Source organism: Triticum dicoccoides, chromosome 4B, assembly GCF_002162155.2.
Source record: "Triticum dicoccoides isolate Atlit2015 ecotype Zavitan chromosome 4B, WEW_v2.0, whole genome shotgun sequence".
Taxonomy (NCBI): domain Eukaryota; kingdom Viridiplantae; phylum Streptophyta; class Magnoliopsida; order Poales; family Poaceae; genus Triticum; species Triticum dicoccoides.
Window position 1 is genome coordinate 90,025,443 of NC_041387.1, and position 6,609 is coordinate 90,032,051.

The 6,609-nt window shown below is 48.9% G+C and overlaps 1 long non-coding RNA gene across 1 annotated transcript; it reads left to right on the forward strand.

The window, feature by feature from the left end:
• The first annotated feature begins 264 nt into the window (after nucleotides 1–264).
• LOC119295199 lies at nucleotides 265–2,408 on the forward strand. The gene is made up of 3 exons (XR_005143805.1): nucleotides 265–796; nucleotides 876–1,104; nucleotides 1,210–2,408. It is a non-coding gene; the product is annotated as an uncharacterized LOC119295199 (long non-coding RNA).
• Nucleotides 2,409–6,609: the final 4,201 nt, after the last annotated feature.

The window sequence follows — 6,609 nt, forward strand, 5'->3', positions numbered from 1 at the left end:
CATGGGGATGACCGTGGGATGTTCCGCATCAATATACTAGTGCTCCCCATTGTGGCTAGTCTTAGGCTAGCGAAGGAATGCGTGTGGGCCTGTCCTAATGGGCTGCTGCTTCAGAGGCCGAAACCGTGCCCTGTGGTAAAGTGGGCCTGTTTTCTCAGCCCACAGGGGGTCCAAGACGATATATTGCTGGCTCGTGGCTCGTAAAAAAAAAAACTGCTCGCGGATCCAGCCGAGGCGTCGATCCGATATCCTGGCCTCTCCGCTTCTCAAAACCTAAGGCGATGGCGGGCTGGCGGCGATGGGTTCATCCCTTCCACCCCGACCTCTCGCCTCTCTTGTTCAATTCCCACCCCCGACCTCTCGTCTCTAACTCTGCGATACAAGTTGCGCCGCCCTCGTCTCCGGCCGGCCGCCTCCTCATCTTCGCCCAGCCGCCGCCCTCTTATTTACCCTTAAGATTTCATCAGGGAGGGGATCCACTCACAGATACGTTGAGGCTTTACACCACTAAAGACTGAACCAGATTTTTACTCCGTGTCGCGCCATCTCTGGAAGTCTGGATGCAACCTCGTTCGAGCACCCAGGCGCTGGTAAGGGTGAGCTCCTGGATCCACAACCCAAAACCAAGCTTATTCTTTTCGATCCACGATGCAAGGACCCCCACCAGGCGGCTCAGAGGGAGTGAGATGGACACGACTAGAAGATGCGTTGTCATCCTCAATCTTTTCTTGTCCAGACTCACCGGTGGCCCGTGGCCTGGTTAGTGGTTACCACGATGAGGTTCCAATAGTACACGGTAAGATTTCGAAAATCGCTTATGTACCACGAAATATTCATGGATTCAGTTTTGAGATTGGATCCAAATTTCGCTCAAGGGGATCCACTGACACACGCGCAGAGGAGCGGCCGGTCTGCGTCCATCCAGCCATAATGCGAGGCGGGGTCCGGCCAAGACGAGGCTCGCGCTGTGATCGACCAGAGGCGCGGGTCCGGCTTCAGTCGATGCGCTCGAGGTGTCGTGGTGAAACGACTCCGTCTACTCTTCGCCCAGTCGCCTCCCTTCTCCAACCTCCCCAGCTCGTTCTCATGTCTTTCTTCAGGCAGGTGAGATCCGGGTTCCCCTTCTTGTCTCTTAGATTTTTTTATGTTGCCGTGATACGTTGGCTAGGTGTACAGGTTGCTCACCTGGTCTTCCCTTGATTTCTTCAGCCAAGTGAGCTCTTGTTGTACCTGCCGCACAGTGTTCGTACAAAACAAGCGGCACATTTAAGCGAGCTAGGGGCGAGTCAGTGTCAAAACGTGTCAATCAAGGCCTAGCAGTTTTTCTGAACTTTGCCACTTCATAACGTGCTGAACCCTTCTCCTTGTGTTCAGAGTACTGACAAAACTCCTACTGGAAACATGACGATGGCGAACCCCGATTTCAGAAGAACTATAGAAAGAAAGTGTTGAGCATAAAAATGTGATCTACTATAGTGGTGATGTTTCTTTTCTTATAGTGTGGGCAATATTCTTTTTATTCCTTATGAACATAATGTAGTGCTAATGTCAGGAGCATGCATGTACAAATTATATCATAATATACTCTTTATATTGCATTTTCAGTTTAGTTCTCACCTGTGTGTTTTTCACAGTTTCAGTGAAAGCTTGATGATGTTGCGCCCTCGAGTGCCGGTGATTGCCATGCATCCTCTAAATCAACTAAAATTTCTATTGATTTTGTAGCTAATGTAGTGGTAACTCTTCTGATCGCTTTCATATAATTAAATTTGCAATGTACGACCAAGTGCTCCTTCATTTGCCTTCTATAATCATTATTATGTTTTAGAATCATGCTCCAGTTTATAAGATGTTAGAAAAATCTTGATAGGTGCTTGGCTCAGAGGCCTTCGTACAGGTGCCATCTGCACATGCTTCGCTTGATTGCAGCGGTTGGAACTCTGAGATAACCCGACAAATAATCAAATTTGAGTATGTGAAATGAAGCAGAAATTAAGTGTACCACTGATAATATAAATGTCCATTTATGCTTATGTAAAGATATTCTTATTATTCTACCGCATTCCACTCTACGTAGGAAATCCCATTTATGGTATTAGTATATCAGTTACTACTTGATTTCCTAACTAAGTGAAATCCTTGTTAGCATTCTTCTCCTTGAGTGTGGCACACTCCACACATGAAATGTCTAGGCACCGGGCCCGCCTAATTCTTCTTTGTTGCGGAACATGGAGCCCCTTTCGGTAGAGAGGCACATGAACATTTCATTAATGCACCATGTATACAATCTGTAATGACAATTTATGTCTCCTCTTGCATGTTTATTTTTGCTGTGGCTTATTATCTGTCTTGGCACTATGGATTGGTTTTATTTACTGAATACATGGATGTATATGTTGTCATATCAAGCCAATTTGTGTAGGTAAACCTTACTTTTTATCTTAGTATATATGAGATCTTCATTAATTATTGACTAATATAAGGTTATGTTTTAGAAGTATATTATACTTCATGTGGCCATATATATTTACATAAATCTGTATAATTTATCGTATAAGTAGACGGGCGCGGCAACGCGCGCCATCGATGACCTAGTGTGTTAAAACATCTTTGCATTTCTCATCAATTAAGGTACGGTACTTCTAGATTGTTGGCGATTCTAATGATAGACCTCGGGTTGGAGTCATGATGTTAAGGGCGTGCTCGGATGCTCTCCGCTCCTCAACTCTGCTTCCGGAGTTGATGGAGCGACGCCGAACAGGTAAACTTCATAGAGTAGAAAACGGGGAGTGAAGCTGGTTACAGACGAAAAATACGAAGCTGCTATTTCTGAGGTCTGAGATCCTTAAATCAAGGAATTGATAATATTTATGAAGAACCTGCCATCACCAAGTGAAAACGGTTCGCGTGCCCACGCCCGACTCACTCGCTCCTGTTTCTCCGCCAGCTCCACGTGAATCAGGAGCAGAGCTGCCTATGGAACATCTTTGTACTAGCACTATTTCTACAAGGAGCAGCATTTCTGGTGGAAAAGCGGGAGTTGAGGATTCGAAGGAGCTGGAGTATTTCTAAACACGCACTAAGTTTAGCTTATATACATTCTTCATCTTAGATCATAGGGATTCTCTAGGATGTTTAGCTGCCGCAAAAGCGTAGCTTTGGTGACAGATCAGTGCCATCATTGGTAGTGAAACATTCTCGATTAAATCAACTAAAAACACGGTCATATACGAAGGAACAAGGGAAATATTCGTTATAACTCTCGGCAAGCTCTGGTTTACACTGCGGACATGGAGTCCAAAGTGGACATTCTGAGCAAGCTGTAGTCACTATGGATTGACTTTTTTTTATGGAACCTCATCTAAGAGGGACGGTCCTCCTATGATCTTGGCATGGTTCCATTCCACCGGAACGGGTCTGTTCTATCTTTATGTTTGGTAGGAGCAATAGCGAGGAATGGAATGATTACATTTTGGTGTTTGATTTGAGTGATGGAATGGAATGGAATGGAATAAAATTATTCATCTCATTTGATACACCAATTCACACTGAATTAGATTTTGATAGAAAACTAAACTAAACGTATACTAAACACTTGATTAAGCTGAACAGTGCATTAAACGCTGCAGTGCAGAACAAATCAAAAGTTTAGGTAGCCATAACTCATCATTCTGCCAACATCACAGGATTGGAAAAATTAATGGATGACGAATGTGACGAGTAATCATTAGAGGTTGCATCGTAATAACACTGGAGATTGTTGTTGGTCGCTGCCGCTTATAGTTGTTGTTTGCTACGCCGCTGAGTTGCTGCCTAGTGCATGTACACTGCATGTCGCTGCACACTGCCTGATTGTTGTTGTTTGCTGCGCCGCTGAGGTTGCATCGTACCTGCACACTGCCTGTCGCTGCCCTGCCGGCCACTAGCCTGCACGCCGGCACTGCACCAAGAGAGATGAGGGAAGCCAGAAGAACGACGTGCGCGAACTCGCGGCCACCAAAGATGGGCACCTCGGGTGCGCCCGGCCTCCATGACCGGCGCGAGTGATGACGCGCTCGGTGGGGCTATTGGTGGCGGCGCGTGCAAGATTAGGGAGGGGATGGTGCCGCCGGAGAGGGGAAGACGCGGGACTGGTTGGCGGCATCGCAGATCAGATGGGTAGAGAGACTAGGGTGTGGAGGCTGGCAGCGCACAGAGGCGGGGAGAGACGAGGAAGAGGATGACAGTCGGGGTTGAGGCGTTCCGTGTGGTCCGCTCATTTCAAGGAACTTCCCTGTTCGGATAAGGCCCTTCCCAGTGCTTCATCATGGACATGTGGTAAGTATGCCACATAAGCGAAAAAATGATATGGCACAACATTTAAAAAGGGAAGAGAGCACTTTGGTGACCCAGGAAGAATCAATGCCAAGCGCGAGAACCTAGGCAAACCACTTAAATGAAACAAATTGACCAATGCATGAAAGACTTTAGGTGCTAAATCATTAAATAAACTGTGCTTATCAACAACAAGCTAACCACCTATGCATTGGGGAGTTGAGTTGCTAAGGTATTTAATGCACTTAGCACCTCATCCAATCACCTTTTCATTGAAAGCGGTCTAATGAGTGAATATGCTGTTCCTGGGAACTGGTGGGCTCCGGTTCCTACGGCCAGCCAAACGCGAGAATGGTCTCTCGGGATGGGTCCGATCCATTACGACGCATTAAAGCAAACACACCCTAGGGAATTTTCAAAGCGGACCTATAAACCTCCCCTAACTATTCGAAACGTGGAAGTCATCCAACGCCGACTTGTATCACTCCGCGGAGCGGTCCGAGCGCGATTTCTCATGCAAACTTGAGATAAAAGTGAGGGAGGTTTGCGGAGGACCGGACCACTTCGAAGCACGCTTCTAACTGTCCTAGCCCACCAAAAAATCCCTCCCTCGTCTCGTGCACGCTCCCGCCTGACGCCAACTATTTGCATTCATGCCGCTGTAGAGTGCGTTGCTCCGCATTGAAGACGGCTTAGGGCGGACGCGACCTCTCACTGCCTCCGCCATTGAAGCGGCGCACCGGCCAAGGACACCACCCGCTGCATGCTCGGCTGAACACGCCTCCTCGCCGCATTCATACACCTCAATTAACCCCGCGCGAAAGCCGAGAAACCTACTCTGGCCACACGTACATTCAAGAGTGGGCATGCATTAAACGCCACATCGGTCGAGCTCCTCCCGCCCGCCCTCTATTTAAACGAGGGAAGGCACCGGGCAAGAATGACACCCCTCCGCCGCTCCCCCCATCTCCTCCTTCACCATTTTCTCCACCATTTCCAAGGCATCCGGCCAAGGCCGATACAAGTGAGGCAGCTCGCTGCTCCAACTCACTTCCCTAGGCCGACGGAGCAAGTCGCCGCCCCAATCCAGTGCATGCTTCCGCAACTCACCGCTCCAAGCCAGCTCGCAGAGGAGTGACGAGTTGCTCCAGCCGGCACAGAGGGGAGCACGGCGGCACGTGCATGGACGACGTTGTGTCGTATAGCCCCTCCAGTGCCTACGACCACGCCATCCGCTATCGACGTGCGCGTAGTCGTGCCATGCAGATAGAGAAAGAAGGCGCGTGCGCGGAGGAGATCGACGAGTCAGTGGCCAGTGCATCCGCATCCACGTCTATTGGAAACTTTGAGGGAAAGTAGAACAAGGGAGGCCGCAGCCGCTTGGGTCTCAGGAAGGCCACCGCCGGTGCGTTACCGGCTTGTACAGCCGGTGACATGCCCGGTTTCTTCTTTATCTTAGACCACCCTAGCCTGTGCGTCCACAGAAGCACCCTTCCCCTCTGGTTGAAGCACCCTCTTCGCCACACTCCGATGAGTGATGCAGCCAGACATAGGGAAGATTCGGGGGAAGAATATGCCTCCGGGACTCTGGGCAGTCCAATGACGAAGGGATCCGCCGCGTGCGGACATAGACTAGTGTAGTGTATCTGTGTCGTGGGAGTGGAGCTCCACACGACCATACGTGCACATAGTTTTAACTTTTTAGTTAAAATATTTCCAAACGTAACCGTTTGCGTCCGGTTTGTACGACATCCCTCATGTTTGTATGAAATCTGGTCGAGTTCACATGAAATCCGGCCGTTTTTGCACGAATTTCATCACGTTGGTTTGAGTTGTTATGAAAATGTATGCCGCTAGCGTTGGCCAGCTGCCTCCTACATCCGTGTCCACGGACTAGTCCCCCTATCCATGGACATTGTGCTTGCTTACTCTCCTCTAGTGTTACTTGTTGACCTGGTTTATCTCATTGCATCACACTTGCAATTGTTAGGCTCAACTTCATATTCCGCATTATTGCCTAGAATTGCTAAGTAACAATTAAAATTTGTAATTGTACCTATTCACCTCCCCCCCTCTAGGTACATCTCGATCCTTTCACCTGAGACCTGGAGGCCTTCATAGGTGCTGATTCCGCCCTCCCATGGGGAGGGGGTTGTGGTTCCGCCGTCCGTGCTGGACACTAATCGCTAGGCAGCGACGGGCTGGCTAGACGTATTGGGGAAGCTGGTGAACAACTCCGCCATCATCGACGGGCGCCACGCCCTTATGGGTGCTGCTCTACAGGGTGTTCAGTCG